We start from the raw sequence: 16,254 nt of genomic DNA on the forward strand, positions 1-16,254 counted from the left end.
TCGTGTTTCGCACTTCAGAAAGGGCTTTCTTGGGACTGCCCCACGTTACCAGCTCCGGCCCGGGGGCAGCCTCCTGCGTCTGCTGCAGTCAGTCCATGGCAGCCAAGGGCAGGAACCCCGGAGCGAGCGTCCGAGTGCAAATCCAGGCTCACAAATTTTGAATCCTCGGGTCCGGCAATGGCAGCAGGGGGAGGCAGCGAAGGATGGTGCCATCAGCATCCAAGTCACTGGCAAAGCCCTGAGCTGGGGCTGTCGCCTCTCTTCACCCGTGTAGCTCTGGATGGCCGAGCACGGGGGTTCGCGGTGCAGGGACCGGGACCCGTTACAGCATTGGCACCAAATCACGAGCGTTTCTTGCCGTAAGCGGTGAGCTTTGGGCTCCTTCGGTCTCCCCTGTTGTTGGCCTTTCCAGCGCTCTGGTTTCACCATTTGAGACTTTTCTTAGTTGTCAAAGGAAAGCTGTGTCCTGAGGCCCCAGGGACTGGGGACTGAAGGGCAGAAGCGCGAGAAATACAAGCAGACCGGGGAGATGGTGAGACCTGGTGACCCTGCCCCGGCGTCAGGGGGGTCGCTGCTCCAGCACATGCCTCCCTGGATAAGCCCCTCCGGCTCGTCCTCGTGCCGCTCGGCCTCCGGCTCTCCCAGCGTCGTTGCCGGCCTGGCTGGGGAGGGATGGCAATGGCATCGCGCTAGGAGCTGACAGAGGGATGGCAATGGCATCGCGCTAGGAGCTGTGCAGGGACCGAGCCAAGCGGGCTGGCTTCCACTCCCAGCCGCCGTCTCAGCCAACATCAGGGAGTGAACCGGGCCGGAAGCCCACGTCTCCAGTGTTTGAGCTAAAAAGCCAAGGTTTCCCTGCTGGGGCCGCGGCGGAGCAGGCAGGGGCCAGGCTGGGAGGGGCAGGGGAAAGTCTAACGCACGCTCTCCACCGGGCCGCGCGCTCAGATCGGCAGCTCGTCCAAGGGGTTGGCTTTTGCCTGTTTGCTGATCATCTCCACTCCTAAAAGATGCCGGCCGGTCGGTCGGTCCCACCACGGGTGATCTCCCGTGCCCCCCGGCAGCTGGTGGCTCTGTCTGTCTACCTTGCCCCGCGTTCGCTGCAGCGTCTCGGCTCCTCCGGCGTCAGCGGGGTTGCGGGGACGGCGGTGGCCTGTTTCTGTACCGTGGCACGTCCAAAAACCGGCCCGGCCAGGCAGCGCCTGGTGCGGTAGCTCCGACAGGAGCTTCGGCTGACCCCCAGCTGGGACCAGGGAAAAGGTCTGTCAGGGCTCTGCTCCTCCCTGCCGCCCTCAGCACGAAGGAGACGATGGACCCGGGCTTAGCCGCTCCGCTCTGCTCCTCTGCCAGGAGCCCCATGCCTGCGTCACAGAAGTCTCCTGCAAGCGGCAGGTCTTTCAGCTGCGAGCCCTGCCTGCCCCTGAGGAGCACCCCTCGCCCACCAGATTGCCTCTGGGACCCTCAGAGCCACCCCGCTCTGACGGCAAGGCTATAGGGGGCAAGCACATGTGGCATCCGGGCAGGAAGGAGAGCAGCTGAGCTGTTCTGGACCACGCTGGCACTGCCAGCCCCTGCCCCAGCCTGCTGCGGACCCCTCTGGCAAGCTCTGTCCCTCTTGACTGTGCTTAGGATGGGAGGGGGAGCCTCGCAGGCAGGAGGAAGGCCGGCAGGATTTGGCCCAGGGAGCCGAGACTGCGGCGCGGCGGGGTTTCGCACCTCCTTTTGGCGCGTGTGATCCCGTTGCAAGGGCCTGAGTGGGAGCCGGTTCATCGTGGAGGAGCGCGAGGGGAAGGAAGGGAAGGGGCATGGCCAGAGCAGGAGAGGAAGAGGGTCGGAGCAGCGGTGCTTGCACAGGGCAGGTGAAAGGAGGTGGCACAAGGGCCCCGTCACTAGGGACGCTGAGCCTCCCCGCGGCACGAGCGTGCAGACAGGGCCCCTCCGGCCCAACGCCGGGGGGTAACGGGGACAGGTGGCTGGTTCAAAGCCACTGCAATGCATTTTCAAGGTGAACCAGCCTTGAATGTGCTGCCTAATTAGCAAGTGTTGCTGAGACAAAAGGGTAGAGATTAGTAATTAAACATCCCCATCAAATATTTACCTGGCAGACTCCGCTTGCTGGCTGCCTTTATAAGCAGACAGGCCCACTACTCATTCATTTGGCTTGAGGTAACGCTGGAAACACAAACTAATTATTAACTGCTCCATAAATGCCATTCCCCCTTAGCCACGCATGTGACATTTACTCCAAGCAGCTTCCTTGGCTCTGGTGGCCCCGGCGGAGCATCCTCGGGGGCTGTTGGGGGGTGAGCGGTGGTGGCCCTGGAGCCAAAGCCCCCACAGCTGCTCCCCCCGCCAAGCTGGAGGCAGAGGAGGTGACTCGAGCGGGTGCTGAGTTGGGGTCTAGCTGCTGTCAACCAGAGCAGGTCTGAGCTCCTCCCGGGGGGGCACCTAGGGTCTCGGAGTGAAGCCCACTCCCTCGCAGCCAGCGGTTTGCACCCCGACCTGGCCTGATCGCTCAGCTGAAGCCAGACCTTGCAGCTGTTTAGTGGAGGGGCTTCAAAGTGCGGCTCCCCCGGGCTCCCCGCTAAAGAGGCTCGCATTAGGTGATGAGGCGCCAGTTGGTACAAAGCAGACGCGCGTCCGGCACTTTGCCTCTCACGTGTTTCCTGAACACCGGGTTGTGTCAGGGCTCAGCAGAACTGGAAAAGCAATTGCTCTGGGTGGGGGAAGGAGCAGGGACACGCTCGAGAAGAGCTGAGCCTGCAACTCTAGAAGACCAAGGGGAAGGAGAAGGAGCTCAAAGAGCACTTCGCGGGATCTGCAAGCAGAGCATGCCAGTGAGATGGGAGGCGTTCGCCTCACCTTTGACCGGAGCTGGTTCTGAAACACTTGGCACATGCAATAGCCTGTAAACGCGCGGGCATAGGAGCCTTAACTACCACTCCTGATCTGGGCCTGAAGAGTGACCTGCAGTTTGCACGAGAGAGCAACAGCACCAGAAGACCCACAATGAATTTGCCAAATAAGCAAAGCTACACGGTGTAAAATGAGGTTTATCGTGGGAAAACTGTGCTCTGACCACATAGACATGATTTAAAATCCATAGCACTGCAGGAAAAGACTTGAGGCATAAAGGCATGTGGAGCTGAATACAAATAAAGGAGAGATTTGGGAACGTGTGCTCTAAAGGCTTTGAGAAAAGTGCAGGATCTAAAGCTGGGCGTTGCTCGGACCAATCCGAGTAAAAAAAATCCAGCTGGGCAGGGATAGCTACAGCTACGGATCGGCAGGAAACTTTGCAGAAAGCGATAAAGGGTATCGCCGTAGGATGGATGCATTGGGAGAGTGCTTTTTGATCTTGGGAGGTTATTGCCTAAGATGAACGCGTGCTGATACAGCGGCACCTTCTCCAGCCTCCAGACAGCGGGGAGACCAAGGGCGGTGGGGCTGCTGTTGGGTAAGACAGCCCGACAAGCACACAAAGTGAGGACGGACGAGATCCAGGACGTGCCGCCATCGGATCTCTAGGCCTACAGTAGCCGATAGGCGAAGGGGAGTCTGATCATCCAAGCAAGGAGGCTAATTGAACACTGCTGCTAAGTGTAACGAGTAGGGTGGTTATAAGCTTTTGGGATTGAGCGTTACATGAAGACTGAGTGTTCGCGGCGGCGCAGGCTGGCTGGGAAAGGGAGATGCGCCTCTTGAGGTCTGAACGAACTGGGTCAGTGCCAAACACCTGGTCTTCAAATGATTCCTCAGCACCGTGAGCTTTCCCGGCTGCCCCCTCGTCCCTGGTCCTGACGGAGGGAAGAAGGGGTCAGGGAGGGCCGTGCACATGGAAGAAGGGGGCAAGGAGCCTGGAGCCTTGCGTAGCAATCGGGAGCGGGTGCAGGGTGTGCCCGTGCCTCCTGGCCCGCCAGTTCGGCACTCCCCGCCGAGCTCCAGCCAGGGGAATTGAGCACACCACAGTTCCCTGCCCCGTCCCTTCCTGTCCATACAAGCCGGGCTCAGGCAGCCTGGCCTGCAGTGCGGGTGGGTCCCTGCGCTGGAACAAGCAGTGCTCGCTATCTGCCCCGCTCAGGGGGAGGGAGGGCAGAATCAGAGCCTTGGCCTGGAGTGTGCGCAGCAGGGGAAGTTGCTTCAACACGCCGGGGAGCACCCGTCTCTGCTGCTGCCAGCCGCCCTGGCGCGGGGCGCGAGTGGGCACTGGGGAGACCCGAGCACATGGGTCTGCTGCAGCGCGTAGGGCAGGGGAGAAATCTCCAGCTATAATCAGCCCTGCGGTGAGCGGGTGAAGGCCTGGAGGGGCGAGTCTGTGTGATTCCCTCGCCAGCTGCCAGCCGCCGCGCTCTCTGCTAGCACTAACCCTGCTGGCGGGATGGCCTGATACTCTTCTTTCTGCACCTCTCTAGAGACATCGCGGGCTCCTGGAAGACGGAGACCCGTCCCAGTCCTAGCTGCCTACAGCCCAATTGCCAGCGGGCGCTGAGGGACCTCGAACCCGCCGTCACTTGTAGGCTGCCTTTTCCTGAACAGGTGGTGTCATTCCAGGGCCCTGCGTCACCGCTGCTGTTTTCCTAATGACACCTTGTGCTTCAGCAGCGCCTTTCATCTCAGGATCTCAAAGCACAGCTTAGGCCCTTCATTAAGCCTCCCAACACCTCGGCAAGGTAAGAATTAACCTCATTATTTATGATTACCTCCATTAGGCACAGGGGGACACTCAGCACCCAGAGGTTAAGTGACTTGACAAAGGTCATGCAGAAAGGCGGTGCCGGAGCTACTAGCAGAGCCCAGGAGTCCTCTCCCCTTCGTGGTCCATGCCCTACAGTGCCACTGAATGCTGTATGCTCCCTATGCCAGCAAGCCAGGCCAGAGCTGGCTGTGCTCGCGTCTGCCGTGCTGAGACACGGGTGCGGCTGTACAGGAAACCTTGTCTTTTCCAAACGCTTCGCCCAGTGCAGAAGAGTGTAACCCATAAATGCACAGAAATCACTTGGCGTCACCCTCCAAGGTCTCCCTGAGTGTCGGAGAGGATAAATATCTACATGCATAAGCCGGAACTGTAGTACTGGCTAATCCAGAATTAAAGGATAGCGCTATCTCCTTATCTTTATTATTATTTCTCTTACAGTAGCCTCCTCGAGGCAGCAAACAAGGCTGGGGCCTCATGGTGCTGGGTGCTGCACAGGCACATGGAGAGGAACAGGCCCTGCCCCGAAGCTCCCAGCTGGGATAACCAAGTTGTTTTCAGATGGTGAAATGAGGCACGAGCAGCGAAGGGACTTGCCCAGGGTCTTCCAGGGACCCTGTGGCAGAGCTGGGCACCAGGACACAAGAGGAACAGACCCAGGCTTGGTGACGATGTGTCCAGGGCCTGTGAGAGAAACTGGGGGAGGCCCGATACACCCCAGCAGCCCACCTCCCCCCACTGAACAGAAAATGAGAGCGGTCTGACGTTGGGGGCCTGGTATTTCCTTCCCCCCCGACGGGCCCTGGATGTGTCTCGCTGGCCCACTTTGCTGGTGTGCCTCAGAACATCAGCGTGGCCTGCTTACACAGGCGTATTCCCACAGGCGTGTCCTGGGACGGAGCCAGCACATCCCGGCTTGGATATCTGCGATCTGAGCTTTCATCCCAGCTCTGGCAGCCACTCCCTGCAACACACGGGGCTCCTCGGTGCCTCGGTCTCCCTGTCCGTACAGCACAGCACACACCAAGGTGTCTTGCAGCGGAGCGAGGGGTTAATACGTTAAGCACTGAGAAGAGAGGCTTCGGAAGCCAAATTGGAGATGCCGCTTCCATTAAACAAGGGGGCAGAAAGAAGGTGCCGGGGTGAGATAGCAGCAGAAGAATTAGCAAATGTTTCCCTTGGGGGCACCTCTGTCTTTGCTTCCAACGAAGCCGTGTGCAATGAGGAGGGAACTGTCACTTGTAGAGACTTGCAGACATCAGGAAGGAAGGTGCTACAATAATTAGTGCAAACCAACAGCGCTTGCCGAGCTGGGAAGGCTGCCATGTGCTAGCTCAGCTGATTCTCCGCTGACGGCTGTTGTAATACCCTGAGCCCCCCCAAAATGTCTCCAACAAACAAGCACAAGAATCGCTTGCGGAGGCCCTGCACATCCAGGCTCTGCCTTCCCCGCGAGCGTGTGCGCGCGTTGGAACCAGAGCTGGCTGCAAAGCTGGGTTTTCTGTTTTTTCAGGAGATCTTATTTTCACTTGGTTTTGGTCCAAATCGGAGAGAAACCAAACATTTCTGCAATGTCCCACAAACTGGAAGTGCCCCAAGCCCTGCAGCTGAGACGGGAAACGGGCCGTTCTGACAACAGACCGCTTGCTTCCCAAGCTCCCAGCTCCGGGGCTGCCCGGCCAGGCAGGCTGCCCCGGGCCCCACGACCTGCGCTTCCAGGGGCTCCTGCTCTAGTCCATCTGCCCCATGTCTTGGCTTCAGAGGAAGGTCATCCAACCCGGGATGCTCTGAATCACACATTCCAGGCTCAGCGAACCAGCCTTTTCAAGCGAGACTTGGTATCCTCAGAAAATTTCCAGCCATCTCTAATTAAAACCTCCAGGGCAGGGGCATCTTGCTGAAGAAGGAGTCAATGCTCCTACAAACAAGTATGTAGGGAGGAGGTCGAACATTGCAGAAGGCCTCTTTCAAGAAGCCTGCTCTCGGGGTCCCAAAGCGACCAGCCCACTATATCTTAGGAGAGAAGATATCTTCAGTTTCCCGAACCTGCAGCCACTCAGCGACCTGCTTCATAGTGACCTTGAACTAGCAAAAGAGATCCACAGAGGAGATATCATGATGATGGTTTCGGGCCAGGTGGTTTTACATACCTGGCAGAGGTGATCCCCTTCTTCCTGGCCTTGAATGGCTCAGTGTAGCTGAGGGTGGAGACCTGTCCACTGCAGGCAGGCACCCTGCGAGCGTCTACAAATGCCTCCCAATGCAAGGATCTCGGCTACACAACTGATGGTGTTGGGGGATTGCTCCTGGGCTCTCCCTCTAGCCTGCTCCTTCGGCTTTTTGGCTTGGGGCAAGCAAGACTAGGGGGCATCTGAACCCCAAGGCCTCTGGGCTTGCTGCCTGCATGTAGGAAGCCTGCCATGGGTTTGGGAGTATCTGCAGCCCCAGCCTGAAGAGGCTGGGAGGGAGGACACGTGCCGGTGGTAGCACCATGCAGACTTGAACGATTGAGCTCTGCTCACTCAATAGACTTCAGAGCTGATTTGGCTGATTTGGCCTCAGATGAGAAATTAAAAAAAAAAAAGTCCACTGTGTCCACATCAATAGCAAGAGCCTTCTCCAGCCAAAGGAATTCATGCATGGCTTGGAGAACAATACATGCAGATGGTGGGGCTCCACCCGCCCTGGAGTGATGCAAAAGCAATGGGCTGCGTTTCGGGAAAGGTACGGGGTCAAGGCTCCTCCGCACATTGTTCTAGTTTGCAGAGTCTCACGGGACTGCCAAAGAGTCCATCAGACTTGGGGAGCCCTGTCGTCCCAGATCCAAAGCTCCGATAGCCATTAACTTATGGGAACGTTCGTCACAGGTCCGACACACCCACGCCACGTTGAATGTCGTTACCCTGCCAAGCACATATTTCCATGCTGCTGCCAAAATCTCGTCGGCATCACACAATGAGAGGAGGATCCTGGAGCTGCCCAGGGTGAAAGCCATCCTGGCATGGGGGGCCCTAGCACAGCGGGCATCAGGGAAGCCCTTGGAGGTAGGCAATGCACCCAGGACTTGTGCTGGCTCCCTGCAGAGGGTGGAGTTCACCCAAGGGAAGTGCGGGACTCATGTGCGGCTGGGTTGGGCATTAGGGGGACGAAGGCACAGGCTCTTCCCATGTATTCATGCCCTGTCTGGATCCAAATGAGTGCTTGCCTCTTGCATGGCTGAAATGTTCCAATAGCACCTTTCATCTGGGGATCTCGGAGCAGCCACTAATTATCCAGGACCTCAAACCACCCCGGTGAGGCGTTTCAGTGGTGTTATTCTCCATCTGACAGCCGAAGCCCCGGTGATGGGGTGAGTCAGTGGCAGAACTGGGACTAGCACCCAGGTCCCTGCCCTAGCGCTAACCCATATTCCCTTCCTTTGTTCAACAAGTGACTCACTGTAATCCCATGCGGTATATTGGTCTGGATCACAGGGGGCTGGGGTGGTTACCTGTCCTTTCTAGTGCCTTGCCGCCTCCTCTCCTCGCTCCCTGTTCTCTCTCAATGCACCTGCTGGATTTTCAAATGCTGGATAGTGAGCAGATGGGGCTGGGGCCGTCTGTGTTGCTTGTTTGTACAGCACCTAGCACAGTGGGGCCCAAGTCCCTGACCGGGATACTATAATAGCAATAGAAAATAGCCATCAGGATCATTTGAAGCTTTCAGGAGCGGGCTTAGTTGAAATGAATTTCATCTCATTCGATTTGCGTAGCAGCATGAAGCCGCCGTTCTTTACTTGGAGCGTTTCAGCATCGTGTGACAAATACAACGGGGGCAAAATCCGAAAGGAATCGGAGTTATATATACCTTCATTTTCAGCTGCCTTTGGGCTATTCTTTGAGCGACTTCTGAGCCCGGCAGTCCTTGCGTTGTCTGCGAGATCACTTGCATTCCTGGTTACTTTATCTGAGACACATCCAGCTTGGGAGTATTTATGGCAATGCTTTCACTGCTGATGTCTGTGCTCTGGGTGCCGTTTGCCTCTCCGCGGAGGGTCCCACATACGCACCGTGCCTTCATTTGTCAGAAGCAAGACAGTCTGCAGCGTCCGCAGCGTTTGATCTGCCCTCGCGGGATACGTCACGTCCGAGGCCTACCGCGCGTCTGGGAATGCCCGTGCTGGGAAGGAAGCGATGCTTTTGGAAACATGATATGCATTTGCTATGAATAAGCAGGGGCTATCGAGTGAACTCAGTTTGTGAAGGGCGGTTTCAGACACAAGCACCAGCGCACTCCACCTCTTGATTCCACATTCACCACCACAGTGGCAGCTGTGTTTATACAGCGCGTGCCCTCTGCACTCGTGTCTGATCTTGGGCAATTACTCCCAGCTCCGAGCCTGCAGGGACAGAGAGACAAGGGCCCCGGTCTCAGGGGATGGAGCGAACGCCCCCCCGTTCCACCTTCTCCTCCTTCATGCCAGACACCGAGGGAGGTTTCCCTGCTGCTCCCCCTGGCACCTGACAGCCTTGGTGTTGGATGGTTTGGCTGACGACAGTGGTTTTAACTAAACCTTCTCCTAGTCCTGAAAGAGAGCCCTGTCCTCTCCGCCGCAGTCCCAGTCCTAAGGAGAAGCCGTAGTTTGCGTGCACATTTATAACAACCCCCCAGGAAACCTTTAGCCCAGCTAGAAAACTCCCGGTGGGTTTCTACACGCCCTCAAGTAGCATCTGGAAATTGCCCCCTCCTCTACTGGGAACCCCGGTGGAAACCACGTTCCAGTTCATCTTCCTTGCTGTTCTTTTCCTAAACTTGAACAGGCCGTGGCATGTTCCTGGCTCCATCCCATGCGGTTTCCCAGCAAGGCCAGCAGCTGCGAAGCTGGTGTGTCTGCTTTCAGCACTTCCTGATGCCAGCGGACACGGGCGCAGACTGCTGCCTGTATTCTTCAAGTAGCCTTTCACAATTCCAAGCTAATAAATCTGAACGCTGCCAGCCACGGCCACTAAACTTTTCACCCCCACGGACCCTGGTGGAGGTCCATCACGGTGCCACCACACCTGGCTTTATCGAGACCTAAAACATACACACCAGTCCTGGTGCAGTCTCCCTGGTAAACTCGTACGTCTTGGGAGAGAGACCTCCAGGCTTGAGATCCACGCACTGAAGCAGCAGCCATGGTTATCCCTCAAGCCTTGGTGGATACAAGCACTGTAACACAAGAAGGAAAAGAACCTGTTGAATTTCCAGATCGGGCTCTCTCGGATATTGCTGCTATGACAAATACTAGCTCTGGGGCTACGTTATCCGTTCAGTTTGCTCTTTCCTTAGCCCAGTGCTGTTCTTCCAGGCTTCCTCGGCCTTCTCGCCAGCCAAAGGCAACGTGCGTCTCTGATGTAGTCGTCAGGACACTTTCTTTTCTTCCACGGCTCTGCACCACCTTGTTCTCATGAAGAACCTCGCCACACCCGCCTTCACCTGAGCCGCTGTCCTGTCTCTTATCACCTCTCCCCACATTTCGTCTGCCTCGGCACAAAGTGTTGCGGTGCGAGTCAGTGGCGGCGAAAGCCACGTTGGCAGGTGCAGAATTCTGCCCTTTGGGGCAGCTGGCATCCCCCGTCGTCTGCCCCCTTTCCACTGCGCTCAGCCCAGCCTACGTGCCCTCCCCTCCGCTCCCCTCCACTTTCACTCTGTCCCCAGCCCACCCCCAAGGCTGGCACTGAGCGCTGGTGAGTCGGATCGGCGTGCTCTCTCCTCATCCGCCGTTCTTTATGCCCGGCAGGAGCTCTGCGGAGACATCTCGGGGCCTCTTCTCTGTCGTCCTGATCTCTCCTTAAACTCCGTATCTGCGGTGCAGCATTCCCCCAGGGTTAAGCCTCTGCCGTGCTGTGCTGCACCTGCCGTGTACTGCGCTGATCCCTGCTGCCTCCCTGGTTTCTTGTCCTCCCCCATCCGTCTGCAGCATCGTGTCGTGATTGTGAGTCAGGTGGAGCAAGGGGCTGTTTTCCTTGCACGTGTGTGTCCAGCTCCTTGTGACGGGGACGCTGATCTCTGATAGGGACCCGTTAGCTTGGCCTCAAGGCAAACATGCACAATTACTTTGCAGCACAGATGGGAACATGGCTGTGCCCCTGATTCATACGAAATCTTGGGGCCTCTGCCCCGGTAGCTCTCAGCGTAGCATCCTACAAGCAGGTAGAGCAGCTTTTTAGCTCGGTTGGTTAGAGCGTAGCACCAATGTTGTGAGTTCGATCCTAAGTTAGACTAGATGACCTCTTGAGGTCCCTTCCAGCTTCTCTGTGGTCTATGAGCTGCTCGCAGGATCTGGCACAGACTGGGTGGGGGACACCGTTACGTGCACTAGGCCGCGCAGCGCAGCTCGGGTCACCCCGCGTTGCGAGGAGGTTCCCTGCCCTCCTGCAGCCGCAGCACAGATGGACATTTAGCCAGGCCCTTTCCCAGGCTGGTGATTCTGGCGTGCTTTGCACGTGTGTCTGCTTTGTTGCTGCACCGTGGAAATGGCCAGCAATACTAATTATTACTAGTTATTAGTAGCGATGACGTCATAGATTTTCCAAAGCACCAAAGGGATTTAGGAGCATGGCGTCTTTCCATGGGATCATGGCTCCTAAACACCTGAGGTGCCATTGCGAATCTTCCTCATAATCCTTTGAGGCTGAGATTTTCAAAGGGACGTTGTATGGGAGCTGGCGCCTAACTCCCCTGGGCTCTTTGGAAAATCCCAGTTTGTCCCAGAGCCAGGAAGTTTCCTGCTTCCCTTCTCCTTTCTCTGTTCTGAAGATCTCCCATGGTAGCTTTCTGATCAGCATCTTGTTGCCAAGTTCAGGCTAGGATACCTCCTCGTTCTGTCCTAGCCTTTCCCCAGAACAGTAGCCACACCTGTCCTCGCTCCTCCGTGTGTGTGTGTGTGTGTGTGTGTGTGTGTGTGTGTGTGTGTGTGTGTGTGTGTGTGTGTGTTTACGTGATTACAGCTGCATTGCATAAATCCACAGTCTGGACGGCTGCAGGAGAGTTGGCCACCCGCCCGTTCGTTATCATAAGATAACCACTTTACCACTTTGGTGGAGCGGCAATAGCAGGAGAGCGAAGGCTGTCAGGGAAACCCAGGCAGCTTAACAGCACTGAAGATAAAGCAGGGCTCTTGAGTCCTACGCAGAACTGAAAGGGTGAAAGTTCATGATTCTCCTTAGACACTTTGTCCTTTTGCTCATCTCACCTTTGTTCGAGGATTTTATAACTTGCTATAAAACCCCATGAAACATGAGGAGTCAGGAGCCAAATCCTGCCCCATATTACACCCTTGCAAGGGGTGGCTTGCTCAGGTGTGGCCATGGACGGACTTTAATGCGTGGAGACAAATACGTTCCTGTGGTGTAGCAATGCAATTACCCCAGGGAGGAGTCCGGCCTGTAGTCCCGCGGCGCTCTGGCAGGAGCACACGTGCTACTAAGCAAAAGGCAGATCCTCGTTTAGAGGCACCTTCGTTCCAGTGCTGCAAGAGCTCCTGGTCTGTAGGGAAGCAAACAATTGCTCCATCTCAGCTGGATCCCATGAAATGGGATCATTCTGGTCCTTTCTCCTTCTCCCTGCAGAGAGCCATATTGCTCCTCAGGCTTGCTCCTCTGCCCTGGGGCTGGTGTTATGTGCACGTGCGATACAAAGCAGCGTGGAGAGACCGGTCACATTTTGGTGCCTCCAGGAGTGTTGCTGCACCGTACCATGCAGCATGCGGTGCCTCAGAGCAGCATGGCCAGTGGACAAGCCATTCCTCATATTGCCCCTCTCCTGGAGCAGCCCCCTGGATCCTGTGCACCATATGCTATAAGATGCTCTCTTCCTCCAGCCCCCTCCTGCCACCACGGCCCCACAGCCTGGCCGTGCTCTGGACACTGCTCCCCAACACGAGTACACAGTAGGAAGATGCCCAAGGAGCACTGCACGCCATGATCTGTCACTTCTCAATTATCACTTCTCTCTGGCAAAGTCCAAATTACACTGAAAGCTCCTTGAGGTGGAGAGCTTCCTTTTGCGTTACTAGGAAGCATCTCCTGTGCAATTCCTGGAGCTGCAGGTGCTCTGAAATCACACAAAAAAAGAATATGTGCACCTTAAGTTCTAAAATGAGCAGAAAGCAAAACATTGTGCTTAGTTTGGTTACTAATGAGCAGTCCTAATTAGTTACAGGGGGGCTCATTTAATGCCTAGAACTAAGTAATTGCAGGATTTAATTAAATTAAGTAGAATGACTGTGGTCCCAATGTTGCAACTGGATCCAGCCAGGCACAGACATCACTCTCACAGAACCACGGGCAAGATCAACAATGAATAGAGCAAAGGATGCCAAAAGCGTTTTTTTTTTAATGGAAGGGTTAAAGGGATTAATGTGTAACTTAAAAGTGAAGCATGTCCAGGTATCTCAAAGTAGCAAAGAATTCACTTGTCTCAAAGAATTCCAGTCTTGAACAGCTGTGATATAACCCGCCAGAGCAGTCTCACCAAGTCAGAGGTCTTACTTGTGGGTACCCATCTTCACGAAAAATGAATTCATCCTGGCACAGGTGTAGAAAAGGGGGAAATTAGGGGAATGAGGAGAATATCTTTTGAAAGGAGACTAAAAAAGCTTGCCTTATTTGATCTAGCCAAAGGAAGGCGGAGAAGGGACACAACTGCTGTCTATAAACACAGAAGGGGGAGGGTGTGCGCGTGCGTGCGTGTGTACCAGGGAGGGAGAAGAGCCGTGTGGGCTAAAGGACAGCACTGACACCAGAACAAATGGGGGAACACTGACCAGGAATTAATTTAGGCTGGAAATGAGCGTAAGATTTGTAACCACGACAGGAGGGAGGCTCTGCAACAGCCTTCTGCTTGGAGCAAAGGAGACAGGTAACGAATAGGTCATAAGATGGAGTTTGATAAATTTATGAATGGCACTACGGGATGTGGCTGGCTCTGACAGCTGGGGATTGGGCTCAGGGTCCCCACGAGGCCCCTTTTTGTCCTGTGTTTTTCTAGCCATTTAATCCCTCTCAACTTGGGTGTATACACTGGCCAGAGATTTCACTGCGGCATCCTGGCCCAGCGAGCTGTGTGTGAACTCGAGCACACCAGTTAGAGCAGAGCCCAAGCGCTGGAGACTTTCCCATGTCCTTTGGTCATCTGTTCCAATGGCCGAAAAACTCCCCTTCTAAAAACATGCGCCTTATTTTAATTTTGAACTTTGTTGACTTCAGCTTCTCACGACGGGAATGTGCTACGCCTTTGTCTGCCGGATAAAAGAACCTTCTGCTATCAGCTATCTTTTCCCTGGGGGGGTAATTATAGACTGCAGTCAAATCACCTCTTCACCTTCTCTCAATAAGCAAAATAGATTGAGCTCCTTCAGTCTCTGAGCGTAAGGCTCATTTTACGTACTACAGCCAGACCTACAGATGGCTCAGGCTGTGGTTTATTCATGAAATTCCTGGCTGGGGAGGGCTGCTATGCAAAGGTCTCGGTGTCACAGACTGAAGTAAGCAGCACGTCATGCTACATTTAGCAAATCCTGTAAAATGAAAGCTGTTATTATTACAAATAGTGCAAACCACAGAAATACTGAAGGGAGCGACGCTCCTGGGACTGAGAGGCTGATGAATGCCCAGCCCCAGATGAGAGATGGGTTATACGAGCATTTCATAGGGTTCATAGGATGCAAAGAGGTCATTGTAGAACTAAGGCTTTGCAGCATGAGGAAGTAGGTGATTCCCCTAGTTTCTTCCCTGGAAACATAAATCTCTAGGTTCACAATGGGGGCCTACAGAGGCAGATAAATTCCATGACAGCACCAGCACTCCCATCTGTTGTTGGTGTCGTCGTGTCTGGACTGTCCCTCTCCTCACATGCAGATGCCTGCCCCAACCCATTCCCCCATCGCTCCTTCCATCCTCTCCAACAAAGCCCCTGCCACAAAGCACCCGTTTCCACCCTGCACAGCACCTCCACGAAACCCCTGGACACGGGCAGATCCTGGATTTTGAAATGGGGGGTGCAGATGGTGGGGTGCATCATCACCTAGAACACAACACACGTTTTTCTCTAGTTAAAAAAGAAACGAGACGCTTCACTAATAAGTAGGGGCCCAGAGCTGTAGTTTTCCATTTCAGATTGAAGCAAAAAAATAAAAACTTTATTGGAATGTGCATTCCTTTTCTGTATCATGTATTATATATAACAACACAGCAAGGTAGGCCAAATAATCCCAAGATATTGTATGATTAGGCCTGGCTTGGGGGCAGACTTTGTGGGTGCTCTGGGGCTCAAGCACCCACTGAAAAAAATCTGGTGCTCAGCACCCATGAGCCATGGCTGCTTTGGTTTTACATGTTAGGCAAAAACCAAGTCTGTACTTATGAGTCCTGGAGTCATTACAGTCAAATGCACGTCTCTTTTTCACATTCATAAAACAAAGGCAAACTGTCTCGAGCATCTGGACAGTGCCTCCAGTGCTTCCCTGAAAGCGATTTCCACACCTGCGCTGACGTTCCCTTGAGTTAGTATTTCCACACCTGAGTTTATGGTTTTAGGTAGCATTAAAAAACAGACTGCAGGGCTGTGCCATAGGAGCTCCCGTGACTCAGGAGCAGCTAAAAAGACAGCAGCATGGCAGACCTAGGGCTAGCTGGAGAAGTGGCACCATTAAAGACCATTTAAAAGAATTAGAGCAGGGGTGGGCAAAATGTGGCCTGGGGGCCGGATGTGGCCCGCCAGGCCATTCTATCCAGCCCGCGGGGCCCCTAAAAAAAAGTAGAAATGAATATTTATCTGCTCCTGGCTGCCTGTCATGCGGCCCTCGATGGCTTGCCAAAACTCAGTAAGTGGCCCTCCGCCCGAAATAATTGCCCACCCTTGGATTAGAGGGTCATTAGCACCTGTGGTATGGAGGGTTTAGAAGGGACCAGAGAGATCAGCCAGCTTCATGGCTGTCTGCATAGGCAATTGGATTTAACCTTTGGATAGATCACCGCCCTATGCCCCATACCCCAGGTCTTTTGCTGTTGTGTATCCCTTTAAATCCCATGCCCATGCCCCATTCCCGTACCCTGTACCCAATGCCCCAGGTCTTTTGCTGGTGCATAGCCTTTTAAATCCCAATCCCATACCTCATGTCTTTTGCTGGTGTGCACCCCTTTAAATCCCAGTCTCCATGTCTTTTGCTGGTGTGTGCCCCTTTAAATCCCAATCCCATGCCCCATGTCTTTTGCCGGTGCGTGTCCCTTTAAATCTCAATCCCAATCCCCATGTTTTTTGCCCGTGTGTACCCCTTTAAATCGCAAGCCCATGCCCCATATTTTTTGCCGGTGCGTACCCCTTTAAATTCCCATCCACATCCCCTGACCAATCACAGCCGGGATTCCCGCACGGCACAAGAGAGCCGACGGCGGGCGGGAGGGACCAAAGGGCGAACTTTCCCCCAGCCTCCCCTCCGCCCCGCTCCTTTCCTGGCACCGCCTTCTGATTAGCGCTGGCGGCATCAGAACGCTCAGCCCGCAGCCAATGGGAGCGCTGGAGGCCTCCGGCGAGGGGGCGGT

The 16,254-nt window shown here is 55.0% G+C and overlaps 1 long non-coding RNA gene across 1 annotated transcript; it reads left to right on the top strand.

Annotated features, from left to right (window-relative positions):
- Positions 1-2,259: 2,259 nt before the first annotated feature.
- On the top strand, positions 2,260-15,239 carry LOC112549548. Its single transcript, XR_003092999.1, has 3 exons — positions 2,260-3,718; positions 4,410-4,667; positions 5,132-15,239. It is a non-coding gene; the product is annotated as an uncharacterized LOC112549548 (long non-coding RNA).
- The last annotated feature ends 1,015 nt before the right edge of the window (positions 15,240-16,254 follow it).

The sequence above is a fragment of the Alligator sinensis genome, unplaced genomic scaffold, assembly GCF_000455745.1.
Source record: "Alligator sinensis unplaced genomic scaffold, ASM45574v1 scaffold337_1, whole genome shotgun sequence".
Classification (NCBI taxonomy): Eukaryota; Metazoa; Chordata; order Crocodylia; family Alligatoridae; genus Alligator; species Alligator sinensis.